Source organism: Humulus lupulus, chromosome 2 (genome assembly GCF_963169125.1).
Source record: "Humulus lupulus chromosome 2, drHumLupu1.1, whole genome shotgun sequence".
Classification (NCBI taxonomy): domain Eukaryota; kingdom Viridiplantae; phylum Streptophyta; class Magnoliopsida; order Rosales; family Cannabaceae; genus Humulus; species Humulus lupulus.
The window spans coordinates 257,766,026-257,789,191 of NC_084794.1; the positions used below are offsets into that span (position 1 = coordinate 257,766,026).

Here is a 23,166-nt window from a genome sequence, read left to right on the forward strand (position 1 = left end):
TATAATATAGTGGCCAAAGTTATAAATAAAAAGTACAAGAATCTATACACACATGTTAATGAAATTAACACATGCCTACAACCAAACAAGGTCAAAAGGCCACTAGAAGTACAGGAAGCATTGTGCCAGATCCATGTATATGTAGTATTGAAAAAGAAAGATTCACTAATAATATTACTGAATGTGTTTTTATTAATTGCTGTACATAGTATTACTCACTATTATAAATATGCCTTAGTTTCTTGATCTTGTACTAGTTACCTGTTGGTGTCTATAGCCCTTGTTCTAACCCCAACTTTAAAGCCAATTTTAAAGCTAGATATAAGCCACAAAGAGGCCTTTAGTGCTGCTGCAAAGAATGTGAGACACCATTCAGGATTCCTTAATTATAATATACTTAATAAGCTAGCTATAACAAATAAAAACACTTAGTGACACTATAATAAATAAGAGTTCAAGCAAATGTTTTACAACTGTTAATGAGACAAGAAAACAACAACAGAACAAAATCCTGAACACCAGGATGTGTCTCATGCATGAACTCAAACAATTTGTTCACAACAGTTTTTAGGAACTTCCAGTGAGCTCTTAGAAACCTCAGGTACTGTCCAACAACATACCTGCAGAAAGAGAGGAGGATTATATACAAGATTTCAAAAAAGTATTGGTTGTATACCTCCAACCAAGTTTCTCATAGTTCTCAAATTTACACATGTGACTATCTTTGATCAGAATAAACATTTTTTTGTAGTCAAAACAGAAATGCCAAGTAAACTATTATCACAACTAGGGAGGTGGGACGTAGACAATATCTCGAGAAGTAAATGATGAGTTTATAGTTGAATCAGAAAGTATAAGCAGTGACCACAAATAGAAAATGAGTAGAAATAACATTTATAAAGTAAGTTAAAAATGTACATGTTCTTCCATCATCGAACCTGATATAGACCCTATTGCCCAACATAATGTGTAAGTGGTTCCAATTCCAATCCTCGCCACTTAATTGTTTGCTTAGCTTCTTTAGCATCTGCATCATACAAGAAGAATAGACAGCATAAGATAGAAATTATAATGAAAATAATATATAACACAATCAAATGACACATTTTCTCTCCAAGTGTCTGACAAGATAGAAACAAGGTGTTCCATTATAATTATACATGCAGAAAATAATTTCAATTGAATGGCCAATAAAGGAAATTCCCCACTCATATTTTTCGTCAAACTATTCACTATCAGCAGCCCCCAAGCTACAGCCACATGACTTGAAAGAAATTTCCACTCAAAATAGGTCACATCATAACAGAAATATTATTAGACATAAAACAATTATCAATTGATAATGGAGTTAAAAAAAAAAGGTAGAAGGGGAAGGGCGTTCCCTTAATTCTTCTGCCATTGAAGCCCCCAAAGAAAAGAGAAAAGATTATTTTTCATCCATAAAGAAGCCACATCCAACTCTTATCCTTACAAAAATGGAATTTCTTTCCTACATATATAATATACATACATTTATATATACACTGATAATTTGGAAGAAAAAGTACTTAAGGTTCTTATTTTTCCTTCCAAAACATCAATGAAAACAAATGTCTTTGAAATTATGTAAACCATGATGAGAAAAAACATCATGAAGTTTCTTCATTGAGAAAGAAAGCAAAGAATATAAGTTTTATTTGATTTTTTCCTAAACAAAACAACACTACTTGTTGTTAAAGATATTTAATTAATCAAAGTACACAAACCTGAATCATATTTACCTGAAGTGAATTAGCATCTGTGGTAATCATATTTGTTATCTTTCCTGTAGAGAAACTCTTGCGACTCTCGTGAGTCAATCGTAATGATTTTCTAAATATAGCAGCCACCTAAAAAGTTGACAAAATTAGACACTATAACATAATTCACAGTATTAACATAAAAGAGGACTTTACCAAAGTTGATCTCAGCCGGAAACCAACGCGCATAACATTCTGGAAATATTGAGATTCGGTCAACACCCCAATTGACTGAAAAAAAAATCAAATCAAGTAGTCAATAAACAAGTTAATCTATGCGAATTTACTTTTTCTAATCTGAATAAAAAGATCATTTAATTCTTAAAACGAACACAATCAGCAACTCTATTTTCTTTGTATTCTTTACTTCTATGAATTAAAACATAAGGAAGTCAGAAATCTAAAGATATTAAAGGAACATCTATGTCGGTTTTCCAAAGAATAAGCAATAAAACTTTGCTATAGAGGGGGAGAAAAGCATTTAATATCTAAGAAAACATCAAATTGCAGTATAAGTTCTCATGTGTGCATGACTTAAGAAATCAGATATTAAATTTTGCAATTTCGCAATTACATAATTTAGGCTTTTGTCTTTCAAGTGTATACACAAACTTTTCAAGAAATTCATACAAAAGTTAATCATGTACAAAAACTTGTCAAACCTTGTTGGCTGCCATAATAAACATATTAATGAATTGAAAATTTATAACTGTCCTAAATAACTTCTATCTCACACTACAACTTGATTCATTCCAATAATCTCCTTGTAGTCCATAAAAGTGATTTAAATATTAAGATTTCAACTTGCCATTAGTTCTGTACAAAAGTGTTACAATTTTAAGCAGAAAGCACATTACTTTATTTGAGTTCTTGAAAGATAGAAGCCATACCACTCCAGAAAAGATTAAGAAGGCATATATATAACCAACCCAAGCTGGATCGCCTCGTTGCATGGACTGCAGATCGGAACAAGATAAATAGAAAGTCCATGATTCAAATTCAAAAACTACACTCTACAATGCATAAAACAAATTTAATGGTAAAAGTGGATTGAAACAGGTTTCATTTCACATTGAGCTAATTTATTGTTGCTATGTCGAATATATAGCTTCTATAATGAACATACTAAATCTTTCTCGTTATTGCAGTAAAAATGTCAAAAATCATTAGCTTCAGATTCCAACCATAACCTTTTCTCACTGCAAACTTGGGCTAATAACAATGGTATCAGTGCTCAAATCATCTTTAAACCATATGAAGTATTAAGACTTTGGGAAGATTAATAAACATGGCCAAGTTAGTATATTCTCATCTTTCAAAATTAGAAGCTTCTGATTTTAACATTATTAACACAAAATAAAGATGCCATTTTTTTCTCCTTTTATTATTAACACAAAGTAATTTTGAACTTCGTTCCTATACAAACCAAAATACAGAGAAAATGGGTCAAAGAGGGTTGGTCAACATAGAAGAAATTGGAATATGGAATGACACAGATCAAATGGGAAATATAACCCTGACAAATTTTCTTTGACAAAGTCCAACGCAACCAAAACTCTCCTGAAAGATAACCCAAAAAAATATATTGAAAACAACCAGACTATTATTTCTTTATAACAGAAACAAGTACAAATTGTAACACAAAAAAAAACCATATAACAGTTAATCATCAAGACCAAAAACAGAGATAACCACAGCTAAGAAAAGAGATTATGCACATCATAGCAGGCAGCAATGGACGAAACTGGTATGGGTGCTCATCACTACTTGAATTAACTTCTTATGAGTGATCAAAGTTCAGTAACTTGTAATTTGAGTTGACAACTCAAGTAGTGTTCAGCATCCTATGTTAGTTTATAATTGCTTATTATTATTATGGGCACATGATATACATTGACCTAAACTGGTATGGGTAAACTTTGAATTATTGCTGCATGTGAAAAATATTAACAAAAATCATAAACTCTTTGTCAATGTCGAAGGAGAAATAAAGATTACCCTTTTTATTTTGCTATTCTTCAACGAGGGAAAAGAGTGAGAGAAAGTTCAAAAAGAAAAAAGCATATGCAAAATAATCTAATGAGCCGCAAGTCATCTCTTTTGCCAAACAAATTGAAACAAAGAATGAAAAAATCACTTTCTAAATCAAAGAAAGACTCACCTCAACTACTGCGTGGAAGACATCAGCCCTGAAAAAAATCCCACCGACCCTCCAAGAATGGCAATCTGATTAGCTTGAACAAGTAAAAATCCCATAAAAATTGAAGCTTGGAAAAACCCCCAGAATCCTTAAACTGAATAAATAAATAATCCCAAATTCAAAGCTCAAATGCTAGGTCTTATCAACTACAATACACAAATTCTTAAAACTTGAGACTCACAGCAAGAAGAACGGATTCTTTAACGGTTAGCCTCTCCATTTCTTGGGCGTAAGCAGCTGGAGCTCCTCCCTGTACAGCCTGCTGGACCATTGCTCTGCAAGTCAATCTCCATCGGAGTCGGCAAAACATGGGGAGGGAAGTTGTGGTAGATGAGACGGAGGAAGACAACGAACAACAGGAACAGATTGTAGAGACAACAGATAGCTAGTACAAGACCGACCCACGATTCGAGCCACGCCGTAGACCCACCGCCGCAAGCACCGTCACACCCACGAGCCAGCCACGCCGTAGACCCAAGAGTCGAGCCTCCCTGTCACACGACCCAAGCCGCAGCCCCCATCACCTTGTTACACACCTACAACAAACAGAGAGAAAGAAAGAAAGATTGAACGAGAGAGAGAGAGTTACTGAGTGTGAGAAAGAAACAGAGGAGGCGTGTAGAGTAATTAGGGATTCAACCTTAGAGATTTCTTTTTTGTTTCATTTGGCGCCTGTGTATTTCATTTACCGCCCATTTTCCGTGTCTTTTTCTATTACCATGCGACAATAACACTTATTAAAATATGCTATATTTTAATGTAATATATGGGCATAATTGTTGTAGTGCTAATAGAGTTAAAAGAACTTAAGGTACAGTTGCAGGAGCTGTTAGACTTGGGTTTTATTAGACCCAGTTTTTCACCATAGGGTGCACTAGTCTTTTTTTTAAAGAAGAAAGATGGTTCTCTCAAAATGTGTGTTGACTACAGAGAACTGAACAAGTTAACCATTAAGAACAAGTATCCTCTCCCAAGGATAGATGTCATGTTTGATCAGTTGCAGGGTAAGCTAATATTCTCAAAGATAGATCTTTGATCTGGTTATCACCAGCTGAGGATCAAGGAAAGAGATTTACCGAAGACTTCCTTTCGCACCATGTATGGGCATTATGAGTTCTTAGTCATGTCTATTAGGTTGACTAATGGCCTATATGCTTTTATGGATCTGGTGAATAGGGTGTTCAAATATTATTTGGATCGGTTTGTGATCGTCTTCATCGACGATATTCTGATTTATTCTCAATCAGAGTTAGAACATGAGCTGCATCTCAGGTTGGTTCCACAGAGGCTGAGGGAACATAGACTGTTTGCAAAGTTCAAGAAGTGTGAGTTCTGGTTACCTCAGGTAACTTTCCTTAGTCATATTGTTAATATGGATGGGATCAAGGTGGACCCAGCCAAGATTGAGGCAGTCAGAGATTGGTAAAGTCCAAGGAACACCTCAGAGATTATGAGCTTCCTTGGATTGGCAGGTTATTACAGGCATTTTGGGGAAGGGTTCTCAAGGATTCCTACTTCATTGACTAAACTGAAATGCAAGAATTAGAATTTTGCGTGGTCAGATTAGTGTGAGAACATCTTCCAGGAACTGAAGCAGCGATTGATTACAGCTCCGGTTTTAAGTCTTTTGAAAAATCAAGAGAAGTTCGTGGTGTATTGTGATGCCTCAAGACAGGGTTTGGGTTGTGTTCTTATGCAGACAAAGAAGGTGATTGCCTATGCATCGTGTCAGTTGAAAGAGTATGAACAGAGATACCCCACTCATGATCTGGAATTGGCAGCAGTGGTCTTTGCATTAAAGGTATGGAGGTATTACCTTTATGGGGAGAAGTGTGAGATATACATTGACCACAAGAGCTTAAAGTACTTCTTTACACAGAAAGATCTGAACATGAGACAGAGGCGTTGGATGGAGTTCGTGAAGGATTATGACTATGAAATCTTATATCATCCAGGAAAGACCAACGTGGTGGAAGATGCCTTAAGCCAGAAGGGTCCGGGACAGCTATATAGTGTGAGACAAATATTTAGGGAGTTGGCAGAGGATATGAACAGAGCTAGAATAGAGTTGCTGGTGGGCCAGTTAGCCAACATTATGCTACAATCTACATTGTTGGAGAGGATAAAGGAAGGTCAATTGGGTGATCCACAACTGACAAAGATCAGAGGGGACGTCCTAGCTGGGGTGGCTAGAGCTTATACAGTGTCAGATATAGGCATGCTAAGGTACAAGGGTCGGATCTGTGTTTTGATGGCCACTCTTATCAGATGGGAGATTCTGGATGAATCTCATACTACCCCTTACTCTTTGCATCCACGAAGATGTATCAGGATGGGAGATCGCTATATTGGTGGCCTGGGATGAAGAGGAATGTGACTGAATATGTGGCTAAGTACTTTACATGTTAACCAGTCAAGGCTGAGTATCAGAGACCAGCGGGGCTATTACAGCCTCTGGACATCCCAGAGTGGAAATGGGAGGACATCACGATGGATTTCGTGGTGAGGTTACCTAGGATCATGGGCCAACATGATTCGGTGTGGGTTATCGAGGATCAATACACCAAATCAGCTCACCTCTTACCAGCGAGGACGACTTATACAGTTGACCAATACGCAGATCTCTATGTGATAAAGATAGTGCGCCTTCATGGGGCTCTGAGGTCGATTATGTCAAATCGGGACCCCACATTTACTTCCAAGTTTTAGGGAAGTTTACAGAAGGCTATGGGTACACAGTTGAAGTTCACTACTGCCTATCATCCTTAGACATATGGACAATCTAAAAGGACGATACATATATTAGAGGACATGCTGCGAGCATGCATGCTGGACTTTGAAGGGTCCTGGAGTAAGTATTTGCCTTTGATAGAGTTTTCCAACTATAATAGCTATCAATCAACCATTGGAGTGGCTCCTCCTTATGAGATGTTTTACGATAGGAAATGTAGATTACCCATTCAATGGGATGAGACAAAAGAAAGGAAATACTTGGGTCCTGAGGCAGTTCAGGGGACCAATGAGACTATTGAGAAGATCAGAGCTCGGACGCTCGCTTCTCAAAGCAGGAAGAAAAGCTATGTTGATCCGAAAAGTAGAAACATGGAGTTCTAGGTGGGAGACTATGTCTTCCTTAGAGTCTCACCATGGAAAGGGGTGAGGAGATTTGGGAAGAAGGGAAAGTTGAGCCCTAGATTTGTAGGACCATTTGAGATCTTGGAAATGATTGGTCAGGTGGCCTATAGATTGGCCTTACATCCGGCATTGTCAGTCGTACACAATGTATTTCATATATTGGCCATCCGGAAATATGTATCAGATGTGGCTCATGTATTGAGTTACGAGGATTTGGGGCTTGGGGCAGATCTCTCCTATGAGGAACAGTCAGTCTAGATACTAGACAGGAAGGACAATGTTCTGAGGAACAAGACTATACCTTTAGTTAAGGTATATGGAGGAACAACAAGGTCGAGGAAGCGACCTGTGAGCTGGAGTCAGATATGCAGAATCAGTACCCTAAGTTGTTCAAGTAAAATTTCGAGGACGAAATTCCTGTAAGGTAAGGGGGATAATTGTAACATCCTAAATTACCTAATAAGGCTTAGGGCCTTGATTAGGGGGCCAGGATGGCAAACTATGGAAAATTATGTGTTTATTTGATATTTATGTGTATCATTGTATGATTATGTGAGTTATATTATAATATGACTTAATATGCATGTTTAGGTGTATTAAATATGCAGGTGGGCCTGTTTCTTATCAGAAGGGTAATTTTCATAATTTGGCTCGTTAAAGGTTTATTTGGCATATATGCGATATATGTGTGAGACCACATTATTATATGGATATATTTGGGTTACTCGGCACGAGGCAATCCTAGGGGGCAAGTTAGAGGGAAAGTCACAACGGGACCAATACTTGACTCGGAGTGAGTCAATAGGCATTTTGGGTATTTAGTACGTTACTGGGATATTGGACAATGGGAATGAATATTCAAAGATATATTTGGAGTTAGTGAGATCAGGATTGAATTTTGGGGATTTTGACTATTTTTCCCTCGGAGGCGTTTTTGGATACCCCGATCCTTAGGATTTGCTGAAGGTTACTTGAGCTCTAAGTAACCTGACAGAGACAGAAACACGTTCAAACTCTCTCGTTCTCTCTCCCGTTCTCCCTCTTTACCACTCGTTGCATTTTTTAAGGAAACTCGAGTTTTAGAGCTCGAATTCAAGCGAGGTTAGAGTCGTAATGATTCTAGGGAAGATTAGAAGCTAGATAATCTGAGGACTTAGCTGGAAAACAACTTAATCAGAGGTTATCGCTAGGGGCTCGGGATCAGGATTGTGCTCGAGTGTCGTTCTTATTTTACTTTACACTCGAAGCTGAGGTAAGAAAATTGCACCCAATACGTGATGTACATGATTAGGGCTTGGCCCGAATGTTGAATATAGATTTTATTAGGGCTTGGGCCTTTGTAAATGCGCGTGATTATGATTATGCATGTGATTGATTGATTAAAGCATGTTGAATGCTCTGTATTTGGATATTTGTTATATAATGAATGTCTGTATGCATTATCTGATTGAGAAAGGCCTGACTTATGAGTCAAGGACGACAATAGCGTTGAGCGCTAGTCGAAAAGCATTGACTTATCAGTCAAGGGCGACAATAGCGCACTGAGCGCTGGTCGATATGGTTAGGCCTAATCAAGAGCGCATCATACGCTTGTCCGACCCAGTGGTCGTGGAAAATTAAGCACCAGGTACGCTGGGCCAGCTCCAAGGCTGGTTATACAGATAATAGGGAAATGGGCCCCGTGGTGACTTATTAGTCCCATATACTAGGTCTGGGCCTCAGTATGATTCATTAATCATGTATTTTGGGCAACGAGCCTCGATATGATTCAGTCAATCATTTATTTAGGGCAGCTGTCCCTATATGACGTTGTAGTCATTTATATGAATCGTATACATGCATGAGTAGGGTTATTACAACTAGGCATGCTTATTATGGTTTGGTAATGTGCTATTCACTGCTTATAAGCATGTTTAAGTTTTCTTGCTGGGCCTTGGCTCATGGGTGCTATGTTGCGTAGGTAAAGGGAAAGGGTAGATGGACCAACCATGAGTTGGAGAGCTTCGATGGCGACGTGTACATATGCGACCGCTTGACCACCACAGCCAAGATTTCTTAAAGGAACTAGGGTTGAACCTATTTTTGCTGCTTAGGTCGGCTGATTGTAACTTTTGAGTTGTAATTACCCTTTTGGAACCGTAAACGTTTATTATGGGATCCCATGTACAACTTAACGTTTTAATGAAATATCTATCCCTTTTTACCGAAATTTTTAACCCTGGACAATTAATCACATTTAGTTGCACGTTTATGGAAAAATGACTCATTTAGCGAGTTTAACACTATTTAAAATACACATTGTAAGTGTCTTGGCTAACCAGAGCGTTACACAAAGAGTGTATTGAGATTTAGGTGGTGAGATTGAAAGAGTATGATTATATGTAATATTAAAGTTATAAGTGAAATAGACTTTCTTGATGGTTTTGGTAATTTTACCAAACGGAGAAAATTTCTTTGCTTCTTTATTATTTTGATGTGCTTGAAAATTGTCTTCTTTCCCAACAAGTGGTATCAGGTTCAATCTTCTAGAAAGTCTAAGTTAACAATGTAAGTATATCTCCTTAAAAGTCTAATTTAACAAAAGTGAGTAGACCTATGTAGTACTCATCAAATCTATGAGGCATTGTGCCCATTCTTCAAATACTTCATTGATCTCATTATTTGTGTAAGAGTTCTTTCCGCCGCACTAAAACAAATTTCCTTGCATGAGTTGAATTAATATACTAAATCTTGATGAGGTAAAGCTGTAATTCCACAAGAGCATTACCTAAATATCAGATGTAACTTCCAAGTTGCGATCTCCTTTCCCTTGGATGCAATCACCCTAGTGCCTCTATATAAGCATATGCCTTCAAAAAGTGTAACTGATAAAACTATTGGCACCTATACAAATCTCAACTATTAGACTTGGCAGTAAGATATGGGCATAGAACTATTTTATTTATGTCTTGAAACATCTGATTTTGGTTATTAAACCTTACCTGCAAGGAATTTAAGACCCAGAATTTGATGGAGCAAGTTAGCCATATGTCTGCATATAGACACATTCAATGAGCAGAAGAGAAATTTATTATAATCACTATAGGCTCTAGCATTACAAAATGTGCAAGTTGCAGAATATTATGACCGAACATTTTTTTCCTTTATGCAAGCTGAGGAGTCCTTGTAAATATTGTTTTCTTATATGAAGTTTCATATAGAAATAACTTAATTACCTTAACAATCTGAACAATACGGAAAGCCACGCAGACACACACTAGCAATGATAACTTTTTCCAGTAAATGTTTTGCAGCATAGGCACCTGGATATAAGTAATGGTAAATTCAAGAAAATGGCAATAATAAACCAAATAAAAACAAAATAAAAGAACGAGAGCATAATGGTTTAATTGACTATTCTTCTTCAAAGAATAGCTATGTAAAGAAGCTTTAACATTCTTGGCACTCACCTCCTCCTCATGCGTAGCACTAGCACATGTGGACCGCTCGGTAGTGGTTTATAGTCTGCTTCAGATTCATCTGTAAATGAAAAGCAGCATAGGAGTTTAGTCAACTGTTTACTGACTTTAACAAAGATAAGATGTATAGGATAATGTTTGAGCCTTTAATGTACAAGTTATAATTCGGTGAAAGGAAATTTTTGGTACATGGAACTGTTTCAGCATCTTTTCCTATTAATATGCTTTTACAATATGAGATTAATAAATATGTGAAACATTTCAGACACTGGATTCTGAATCTTGCTGTTTCTGTGCATCATGAAATTCGAGTAAAATCTGAAACGCCTTATCAAAATGTTTGACAAACATAGATCTTTAGTTAAGAAAATGAAGGAAATTAGTAAGTAAACTATTACCTTTTTCATCATTGTCTCTTTTTTCCATGTGTCTATACCTTTCAATAAAGCTTTTGCAGATGTACCTGCCATGAATCAAAAAAATTCACTGACATAACATTAGAATCCATAGTACTCCAGAAAGTATTTATTAAGATTATAAATATAGATTATGCACTCTATGAAGTATATATTATATAATATGACATAAGCAAAATACAAAACTGGTTTTTCATGTTGAAAATCAAACTATGTAATTACCGAAAAAGAAAATGATGAGCAGAATAGTGACCATCCAATTAACAAACATGACATTGAAAGCCACTCCAATGCTGATTAAAATGCTTTCCACTTGTAATCATTAAAATACTGACCTGCAATTCTTATATAATGCAGAATTAATATATAGCAGTTATTTTCATTCCCGCAAGCAATCTATATACACCAAAACCAAAGAAAACCCAAGAACTTTTAATGTAGATTAGACTTTAATATATATGCAGAATTAATAGGGATTATTTTTGTTCCCGCAAGCAATTAACATTTAAACTTTCCACATGTATTGATTAAAATTTATAGTCAGAACAAGGAAGAATTACAGTTGTGCGGTCCAGTGAGTTGATAGACTGTTAGCTCCGGCGAGGAACGGCGAAGCTGAGGAGGTCGCGTGCAGTTCAAAACGGCTACCACAGTTATTAGGCCGCACGGAGTTGATAATGAGCAACGCACCCTCTGAGTCGCAACCAGAGTTGAGGAGGGACGGGTGTTGTCACGCCTGGAGTTGAGGAGGAAGAGGCGCTGCCACGACCAGAGTTGAGGGCGATGGGTCGCTCCCGGAATGAAGAAGAAGGAGAAGAATGCTCGGGGGTGCACAGTGAAGAAGAAGAACGCGGGACTTGAGAAGGGAACTTAAAAATTGTGGGATTTTTTTTTTCTATGTCGTAATATTAACATGTAAGTCGAGCCATGAGCAACCGAGTCATGACGTTAAAATTTAAAAATATATAATTTCAAATTGTTAATATTTTATTTTAAAATTAAAAATCGCTTACTTATTTAATTTATTTTTTTCTAATATTTATAAATATCTAATTTATTTAATTTTAAAATATAAATTTTTAATTTCTCTTAACAAAATTATAAAGTAATATTAATCACAATAAATAAATTTATTACAACTAATTATACACAAACAATTTATATATATTTATAAAGTAAATCAACTAAGAACGAATTTATAAATTTATGATAAAAAAGTAAAAATAACTTTAAAATTCAAATTGCTTTTACGCCACAAGTCATTTATAGTATAATCGACATATTTATTGATATTAAATTATCAAATCAAAGGTACGCAGCGGAATATATAAACTCATTTTAATAAATATTAATACAAGTTAAGATCATACATATATATAAATATTAAATCACATACAAATAGATCAAGGATTACATCGTGTAGCCTATCAAGTGTCTTTTAGTCTTTTTGTATAAATCAACGATTTTCCTATACAGTGTTCTGAGATCTCACACCTTGATCTTCCAGACCAATCCTCAAACTCACAAGGACGTGTGTAGGCACGTATGATTCAAAATGTTGATTTATGTGACTCTCTAAATATACTCAACACATGAGATCTAGAGAGTTTTGACAGAGAGAATGTTTATAATAGTTTTCAGGTTTAGAGAAAACTATCTCTTTAGAGAGAGAGTCTGTATTTTTATTATTCAAAATAATAATCAAGCATTCTCGTGAAAGTTACGTACTACCAGACTTATAAAGATATTTAATATAATTAAATAATATTTATTTAATTAAAATATAATTCAAATTAAAATTGATTAGATATTTTCATTTAATTATTTGTTTAAATCATATTTAAAAAGAATAATTAAATAAGTGATTAAACAAATTTATTTGAAATTCAAAATTCAATTCCCAGAGATAAAAATCTCGGATGCTAGGGGCCACACACCACACACTGTACTGTACAATGTGTGTCGCCCAATTTCCCTAATTTTCTCATTTGTTTATTTAATCAACTTTTAAGACAATATATTTATCCCAACATAAATATCAGTTAATTCAAAATTAATTTTATCTTAAAATATCAATTTTAAATTAAATAAATATCATAGTATATATAAGATATTTATTATTCTCTCTCTTTGTATTAATCCAAACAAAATTAATATTGATTTTAATATATAATTTTTCAAAATAAATTCTATATAGTTAAATAATTAATTAATTCACAATTAATCAATTACCCATAATTATCACATAATTATTTCCTTACTCTGGAAAATTAATTTATTTGTAATTTAGTCATTTCTCTTTACAAATCTTTTTTTTTAACATACTTGCCCTTGAGAGTGTAGGATAGAGGTGATCTGGGGACCATGATACGAAACTCCAATAAACCAGATTATTAATTAAACTCTTTAATCTAATAATCTTATTTATTAATTCCATGACTACTCCACTATAAATATGGAATTGCAGTCTAAGTATTTATAGAAGTATATTTATAGAGTTTTCTCTAGTAGTCCATTGATATAGTCAATATATGTAGTTATGTCCTCCATTATTGGTTCATTAATTATGTAGCTGGTCAAAATGACCGTTTTACCCTTCTAATTACCCCTTGATCCTTAAGTTCCATTAATTCACTAGCGAATAATTAATCTATAATTTAATTATAGATTTGAGTTCAATAACTATTGAGTTCCAGAATCAACCCTTAAGGGAACCAATATTCGATCTGTTAGGAAAGCATAGATTCCAATGTTGTAATTCATGTTTCCAGCCATCCATGTTATTGAATCTCCAAAACAAAAGTCATTAGCCTTATTATTCTAAGAGACCTTAACGAGTGAATCAAAAGATTCAATAAACATAAATAAGAGTTCATGAATACTCAGAATTTAGGTTGATTTACAAATGATCATCTATTATGATAAGAATTAAATATTTACATCAAATGGTAAGTTTATAAAGATAATTAATATTCATCGATCATGTCATATATAATCTCTATTATATACAGCATATTTACTAAGATGTCTATCCACATCAGTAATCTGAATCTAGATTACTTGCATCTCGTATGCTTAACAAACTCTACTAGTAACCATTCATTAAAGATTCCTTACTTTAATATGTTAATGACAATTTTATTCATTATATATGATATTAATTATCTCGTACTAATACAAGATCATATTTTCATGAATGAATAGGAAATTTTCTTGATATTATTATATAATTAATTCAAACAATAATTATAACATTCAAATATAATAAAATTGTATTTTTATTTAAAACCAATAAAATGTATTTACATGCTTTTAGGACACTAATCCTAACACTATTATGCTTGCATGATAAGCATGTTCAAGAATCCACCTATAATGCAACATGATAAGTTTGTTCCAAAATCGACCTATGATGTTAAAATTTTAAAATATATAATTTTAAATTATTGATATTGTATTTTAAAATTATAAATCTCCTAGTTATTTAATTTAATTTATTCTAAGATTTATAAATATGTAATTTATTTAATTTAATTTTAAAATATATAATTTAAATTCCTTTTAACAAAATTATAAAGTAATATTAATCACTATAAATTTATTACTACTAATTATAGACAAATAAATTATATGTATTTATGAGTTAAATCAACTAAAAATAAATTTATGATAAAAAAAATTTTAAAAAAAATTAAAATTCAAGTTATGTTTACATCACAATCCGTTTGTAGTATAAACGACCTATGATGCTTGCATGATAAGTTTGTTCTAGAACCGACCTATAATGCATCAAGATAAGTCTGTTCCAGAACCGACCTATGATGTTAAAATTTGAAATTATATAATTTTAAATTGTTTATATTTTATTTTAAAATTATAAATCTCCAACTTATTTAATTTATTCTAACATTTATAAATATGTAACTTATTTACTTTAATTTTAAAATATATATTTTAATTTTTTTTTAACAAAATTATAAAGTAATATTATTACTAATTATACACAAACATATTCTACATATTTAAGAGTTAAATCAACTAATAACGAATTTATAAATTTATGATAAAAAAGTAAACAAGTTATTTTAAAATTCAAATTATTTTACACCACAAGTCGTTTATAGTAGAACCGGCCTATGATGCTTGCATGATAAGTCTGCTTTAGAACTAACCTATAATGTAGCAAGATAAGTCTGTTCCAGAACCGGCTTATGATGTTAAAATTTAAAAATATATAATTTTAAATTATTGATATTTTATTTTAAAATTATAAATCTTCAACTTATTTAATTTAATCTAATTTACTCTAATATTTATAAATATTTGTTATCCCCAAAATGGAGATTGATGACGTGGCAATAGAGGTGACAAATGACAGTACATGGTCCGTAAAAGACACATTAAATGGTCAATAAATACATTGACTCCTCAGAGTTGTGATAAAGTGACCCGATAGACTGATGAAGAGTTTTGACTGCTTGAGAGTGTCACGTCCAAGCCAAGTACATTCGAGGAGCAGTCCAAGTGCCCGGTTGGACCTTGGTCCGATGAAAGGCCAAGGTGAGGTCGAACCTTGGTCCGAGGAGAGCCAAAGGGACCATGGTCCGAGGAGAGCCCAAGGGAACTTGGTCCAAGGAGACCCCAAGGGACCTTGGTCCGAGGAGAACCCAAGAGAGTGGTCCAAGGAGAGCCCAAGGGATCTTGGTCCGAGGAGACCCCAAGAATATGGTCTTTATGCATATGTCCAGCAAGTGCATGGTTGTCCAAATAAAGAAATGGCATGCTAGAGGAGAGTGCCATGTTAGACGAGAGACATGGCATGCTAGAGGAGAGTGCCATGTTAGAGGAAAGGAGTGCATGTCCTACCACCATGCACATGTCCGACCAGCAAATGCTTGTCCTACTAGCACTTGCATATGTCCAGCATGCATGTGTCCGACCAGCACTTGCATGAGTGGTCAGTAGGAGATATGGGTCGACCAGATAGAGGAGGACTAAGTCAAGATTCCCATAAACGACTTCAACAAGAACCGGTCTTTGCACACGCAGGAATCTCTCCTTCTTCCCACAAATTGGGGGTTTTGTTACATTTTGAATGTTTTTTGTAATTTAAATATAATAAATATAATAAAATATCCATATTCTAGGGGATATCAGATATATGATCCTAAGCATATAAATATGTGGCTTATGAGATTAGAAGGGGGCTTCTTCTTCTTCTTTTTAGACTTTTTGGGAAAATTTGGGTCTGAGTATTCTAGAGAGAGAAAGTGCTGGTATTTGAAAGAATTCTTGTATTTTTGCAATCGGTACTGAAGAAACTCAGTTGGCTCAGTCCATCTGATCTTGAGTATAGATCTATAATCACAACTCTAAGTGGATTAGGCTATTACCGACTGATCGGGGCTGAACCACTATAAAAATCTTGTGTGTTATTTACTTTTCTTGATAAAATTGTCTGTGTCGTTTAAATTCTCTTGAAGGTTTATCGTTTTTGACGTTCTCACGCGTTGACTAAAAACACAGTCAACAATATTTTAATTTATTTAATTTAATTTTAAAATATATAATTTAAATTTATTTTAACAAAATTATAAAGTAATATTAATCTCTATAAATTTATTACAATTAATTATACACAAACAGATTATATATATTTATGAGTTAAATCTACTAAGAACGAATTTATAAATTTATGATAAAAAAATATAAATAATTATAATATTCAAATTATGTTTACGCCACAAGTTGTTTGTAGTATAATCAACCTATGATGCTTGCATGATAAGTCTGTTCTAGAACCGGTCTATAATGCAGCATGATAAGTCTTTTCTAGAATCGACCTATGATGTTAAAATTTAAAAATATATAATTTTCAATTGTTGATATTTTATTTTAAAATTATAATTTTCCAACTTATATAATTGAATTTATTCTAATATTTATAAATATGTAATTTATTTCATTTAATTTTTAAATTTTAAATTTTAAAATAAATAATTTACCAAAAATTAAAAAGTAATATTAATTACTATAAAAAATTTTACAACTGATTATTCACAAATAAATTATGTATAATGACATGAATTGTAAATACTATTAAATTAAATTATTTTATTATTTATAAAATATAATTACTTTTTAAATTACAAACAATTGATTAATTTAATTCATTTATATTTATATTTCAAAAAATTATAATATAATATTAATAAATACAATTTTCTTAATTTTATTTCATATATTACTAACTTATATATATGTATAATTTAAATAAATTAATATATTTTAAAATTGAAATAATATAAAATAAATAATAATGTGTCATAATAAATCAGTTCACACAACACTGACCTACCATGTCATCATGGTAGGATATGGTAGGTCGGTCCACACAGAACCGACCTACCATGGAAACATGGTAAGTCAGTTTTGCAAGAATCGACCTACTATGTATTATACAAGCATGGAAGGTTGGTTCTCGCGCAATTGACTTACCATGCTTACCTTTGACATACATGATAGGTCGATTATGTATAAATTGATTTATGAACATGAATTAAGTCAGTTTAAGTAGAACCAACCTAGGTTGTAGTAGTGGGAGTGTTGAAGAATGAAAGAGAACCAAAGTTAGACAAAGAGAATGAGGGAGAGGGAAAGAAGAGAGAAAGAATGAGAGTGAGAGAAAGTTTGAGAGATTGAGAAAGAGATGGGTGGGTAGTTCTGAGTGACAATGGGCTTCGGCCCATGTCTTCTTCTTTTTTAATACATATACCCATTAGCGTAACTACATAATCTATGTTAATGGACCTTTTTTTTTTTGCGTCACTGCGGTTATAAACCGACACTAATAGTCAAAACTAGTCAACAATGTCAGTGTCAATGCAAAACCTATGCTAAAAAGCTACACTAAATCTCTTCTTCTTTTTTGTAGTGAGGCACTATAAGGAAAAAAATCCTAAGAATATGAATAATGAAGATTGAGAAGAGCTATAGGCAAAAGCAATATGCACTACTCCCTTAAAATTGGCTCCTAAATTAAAATATAGTGTTTTTAATGAAACATGTCCTTCTGAGTTCTGAGTATTGGTAAAAGTTATAGAATCTTCATATGTAGAATTCCCTAGGAAATAGATTATATTTGAAGAAGTAATTTTATGAGTTGAAGATGATTGAAGGGGATAATGTTAGGGATCATATAAATATATTTAATAAGTGCATAACTCAATTATTAAGTGTAGAGGTCAAAATTGATCCAGAAGATAAAACAATTATTTTGTTGGCCTCTCTACCAAAATCGTACGAAATGTTGGTGACTACACTTTTAGTTGGAAAGACCACTTTAACTATGGATGAGGTATCAAGTGCTCTTTTTGAGACAGAGAGTATTAAGCAACCAAATAGTTTGTCTTAGACTGATCAAGCTCTTGTGACACGATCATAATCAAATTGTGGTAGGAGTAGGTCAAGAGGAAGTTATGGTGACAAAATATATAATCACACTCAATCATGTTCGTGGAGAGATGTAGAGTGTTATTATTGTCACAAAAAGGACATGTTAGACGGAATTATGAAGAACTAACCAAGCATGTCAAAGCAATGAGATATCAAGAATGCAGAGAGACTTCAGATTCTACTAATATATGTTATTGATGAAGGTTTTGAAAGTGAAATTGATGAAAATATTTCTTACTCTTGGATTTTGGATTCTGATTGTTCATTCCACATGTGCCCATATAAGAAGTACTTTAATATTTCTAGGCAAATGATGGTTGTACTATTTTGATAGGTAATGATTCTAGGTTTAAAGTTGTTGGAATATGAAGGTGAAGATGTTTAATGGTTTTATGAGGACGTTGACTGATGTTAGACATGTTCCTAAATTAAGGAGGAGCTTAATCTCTCTAGCAATCTTGGATACTCTTGGTTATGACTATTATGCAAAAAATGGTATAATGACTATTAAGAAAGGTGACTTGGTAGCCATGAAGGGTGAAAATGAGAAAATTTTGTATAAACTAGTTTGGAATACTATTTTAGGTGGAGCTATAATATCCAGTTTCCTCATAGAAGGGTATTTCGATAATTTGGCTATGGTTCAAGGGTAATTTAGTAATTTACGTGCTATGTGATATGTATGTTTTCATGATATTGTGATTTGTGAATGAAATGATAAAAATGTCGATGGTATTTGAAATTTATTTTAAGGTGATCACATTGATGCTTCATTCAAGTATTAGGGGTCTAAGTGCTAAGAATTTTGAAATTATGGCCTAAAGTGGAATTGACCAAATTTTGAGGCTAAATTATAATATGTAGAATATGGGTGGTAAATTACTCATAAGGGCAAGGTGATAGTAATAGATTAAATCTAAGGATGGGTGAAAATGCCATTTAAGAACTAGGGTTAGGTTATTAATATTAATATAGAGAGTAAAGAAGTCTATCGTTATATTCTCTATCACTTTACAAAGAAAATAAGGAGAGTAAAAAAGGGTGTGTGATTGGGAGATCTTAGAGGAAGATAAGAAGGAGATCTATTTTCTCATCTTAGGATTGATAGACGCTGAAAGAGAATGACGAGATTGAGATCTCGTTGTTGAAATCATTGTTAGGTAAGAACTTTAAAACATAATATAGCATATCTAGGTTTAATGATACTTTGTAATGGTGTTTTGGATTAAGGGGTTCTTATTGATGTTATTGTTGATGTATAGGCGTTCTAGGATTTGTATTGATGGTTTATAAGGGTTGGATACATGATAGGTATGTTAGGGTTTGAGATTGGGTCAAAATTTTAAAGAAAAAATCGTAACTAGTTCAACCAATTCACTGACCTACACTAACCGATCAAATGTCTTGCATTTAAGGCACATGTGTAACCAGCCAACCAATTCATGTTAGTTAGGTTAAAAAATTTAGAAAATGTTTTGTTTACAATTTTTAAGTTTTGGGGTTACTTTTTTGGGGCTTCGGGACTACTGTAAGGATACTTTAGGGGTTTGTTGGATCCTAGAAAGTCTAGGAATTATTTTTTATGAATTAGTTTGATGGTTGTTTCTCTAATACATATATTTTGTTGTTTGTCATAGGGCTTGGTAAGAATACTTGAAGGGATGTGTTGTGGATCGCTGTTGTGGTTGAGAAAAGAGAGAGATGAGTCATGATCGTGAGTGGAGAGTGGAGAGTGTGAGAAAAGAGTAGATAGTGAGAGAGAGAGAGAGAGAGAAAGATGAGAGGGAAAGAAATTAAAAAAAATAAAAATTAGGGCTTCAATTTTGAAATCAGATTTTTCTTAGGGTTTTGGATGCAACCCGAACCCGATTAGGTAAAGATGGGGGTGTTCATCAAACCGCCCATATTGCACAACCCACCCACACCGCACCACACCGCATCATCATTTGTAGTTTGGAACTCTTCACATTGCGGTTTGCATTTTTTAATTTTATATATGCGGTTCAAACCAAACCGCACTGTACTGTATCGTTATATATATTAATTTGTTTATATATTTTCTTTTTAATTTTTCCACAATGAAACTTAATGGATATACATTTATATAGTATAATATGCACAATTTCTAGAAAAAAATTATGTTTTATATGATGTTAATACATATTTTATTTCAACCTAAAGATATTTCTCCTTAATCAATATGTTTACTTCTTTATCACATTTTTTTATTTGTTATTAGTTTGTTGTATTTTTATTGTCTTGCTAATAGTTTATTGGTTTGTTGTATATTTATTGTTTTGTTAAACACTCTTTAGTTATGAGCTTTATTATGAATCTTTCTTAATTATAATTTTTATTTGTTAAATTATTTGATGATAGGTATAAACCACCCACACCGCACTGTATTTTTGCAGTGTAGTTTAAGGTCTATGCGGTTTGGGTTGCAATTTGGAAAATTTCTCAAACCACATATGTGGTGCGGTCCAATAAATTGGCAAAAAGCATGTGTTCTGAATGTACTTGGGTTCAGATCGGATTACATTAAAAAATGACAGGTTTTTTGAAAAAGCAGGTGTTCCAAGCTCGGGTCGAGAGGGGGGGTTTCGGGTTTTTGAGAAAATGTTCACCCCTAGCACATATCCCAACACTGGGGGCATTAAATATAGTAAGTTGGAGATGAAACTTGAAAATCTCTACTATAAAAAAGAAAAGTATTGGGATCAAGTTCTAAGCATAGTTGGTTTAAGCTTGGAGATATAAACACTACTTTCTTTCATAAAAGCGCCACTTGTCAACAAAAGAAAAATTGTATAGTAAGCCTTTGCATGACAGACGGTGTTCGTATGGAAGGAAAAAAATGATACTGCGGGGATTTTCCAAGCCTAGCTCACCAATATTTTCACCTTGGACTGCCCTTCTACAAAGACTATGGACAGAGTTCTCAATTTTATTCCTTGCCAAGTGACCCCTTTGATGAACGATCATCTAACTATGCCATTTACAACTGAGGATGTCAAACATGCTTTGTTACAAATGAGTCCAAGTATAGATGGGATGAGTGAGGGTTTTTATTAAAAAAAAAATTAGGACATTGTGGGTTTGGATGTTTGTAATGCATTCAACAGTTTTCTTAATGGGGAAGGTTGTATTAGTAACATTAATAAAACGCTTATAGCTTTGATTTATAAGGTAAACAACCCTGTGCATGCCACTGATTTTAGCCCTATTACTTTTTGTAATGTAATTTATAAAATTATTGCAAAAGTTATGACTAATAGACTTAAGGAAGTATTTGTTGATATTATTAATGAGGAGCAAAGTATCTTTTTGCTAGGGGGACTCATCACAAATAATGCTTTGATCAAATTTGAATGTATCAATGCTCTTAAAAGAAGATTAAAATGAAACCATTGTAGCCTAGCACTCAATTGAACATGTTCAAAGCTTACGATAGGGTTGAGTGGCATTTTCTGTGTGGTATTATGGATAAAATGGGTTTTAAGGATAGATGGATTCAGAAGGTATTAGCTTGTATCCCCTCTGTTGACTTCTCTTTTTTTCTCAACGGTGAAATTGTTGGTCATATTGTTCTAAGTAGGGGCATTAGGCAAGGTGATCCTCTATCACCATTTTGTTCTTATTACGTGTTAAGGGCCTTTCATCCCTGGTGCGTAGAGATTGTGAAAATGACCCTTTATCTAGAATTCACTGTGAAAGAATATTTCCATCTATTTTGCATTTATATTTAGTTGATGATGGTCTTTTTTTTCTTAAAGTCTCAGTTGTTGCATGTCATTGTTTCAAGGAGTTATTAGTATAGCTTAGTGGTAGGCCAATCGATAAAGTTTTCTACATTTATTGTTTGTTTTAATACGATAGTTCTTGGAGAAGAGTGTAAGGAAATGTTTTTTATTTTGGAAATTGTAAGAGCAAAATCTACAATTAATAGTTGAGGGCACCATCAACCTGTTGGTAACAAATGATATGCCCAAGTTCACTTGAAATGTTGAAAGGCTCATAAGAAAAAAAAAAAAGGTATATGATTGTTAAAGGTTGTTCTACTGAGAATAGAGTAGTGAGTAGATAGTTATGCGGGAACCCATTCAGCAGATGCCTACGTACCCTTTAATAGGGATCAAACCTCTTGTGTAGTTCTTTTTTGGAGTCTCTAGGTGGAGGGAGATAGAAAATAGTGTTCCACCAAGTTAGTGAATGACGCCCCACTAGCCAAGGAATATCTGGCTTCCATCTCGGATCCGTCAAATATTGCTCCACTCATTCCTAGGTGAGCGGCGTCCTACTAGTTGAAGAATAGATGATGGATGCATAAATAAATAAATCAATGAACGGTTGTCTAGTGCATTTATTTCCTTTTGCGCCAAGTATTACGTCATTCTATTAAGGCCCTTGGGTGATGTCTGAGTCAGTGTTCGTCAGACAACCCTATCAGGAATATGGGCTGGTATGGCTAGTATGGTCTATTGTTGTGGAGCTATGTGCTTATGAGGCCCATTAACGAGTGTAATGCCCTACCTCCTTAGAGTCATTACTAAGTGCGTTTAAAACATGCAATTAACTCGCTAATCGAGGTTTAAGGTTAAAAGTGTAGCTAAACTGTAATAAAAGTCATATAATTTGAAAATGTAGTCATTCATTAAAATTATAAAGTGTTATACATTTGGGATCCCAAAAATACCGTTTACAAATATTTACAACTCAAAAAC

The 23,166-nt window shown here is 33.6% G+C and overlaps 1 long non-coding RNA gene across 1 annotated transcript; it reads right to left on the reverse strand.

Annotated features, from left to right (window-relative positions):
• Nucleotides 1-1,781: 1,781 nt before the first annotated feature.
• On the reverse strand, nucleotides 1,782-3,147 carry LOC133816657 (uncharacterized). Its single transcript, XR_009885394.1, has 3 exons — nucleotides 2,669-3,147; nucleotides 1,935-2,009; nucleotides 1,782-1,868 (listed from the first exon to the last, which is right to left on the reverse strand). It is a non-coding gene; the product is annotated as an uncharacterized LOC133816657 (long non-coding RNA).
• Between the last annotated feature and the right edge of the window lie 20,019 nt (nucleotides 3,148-23,166).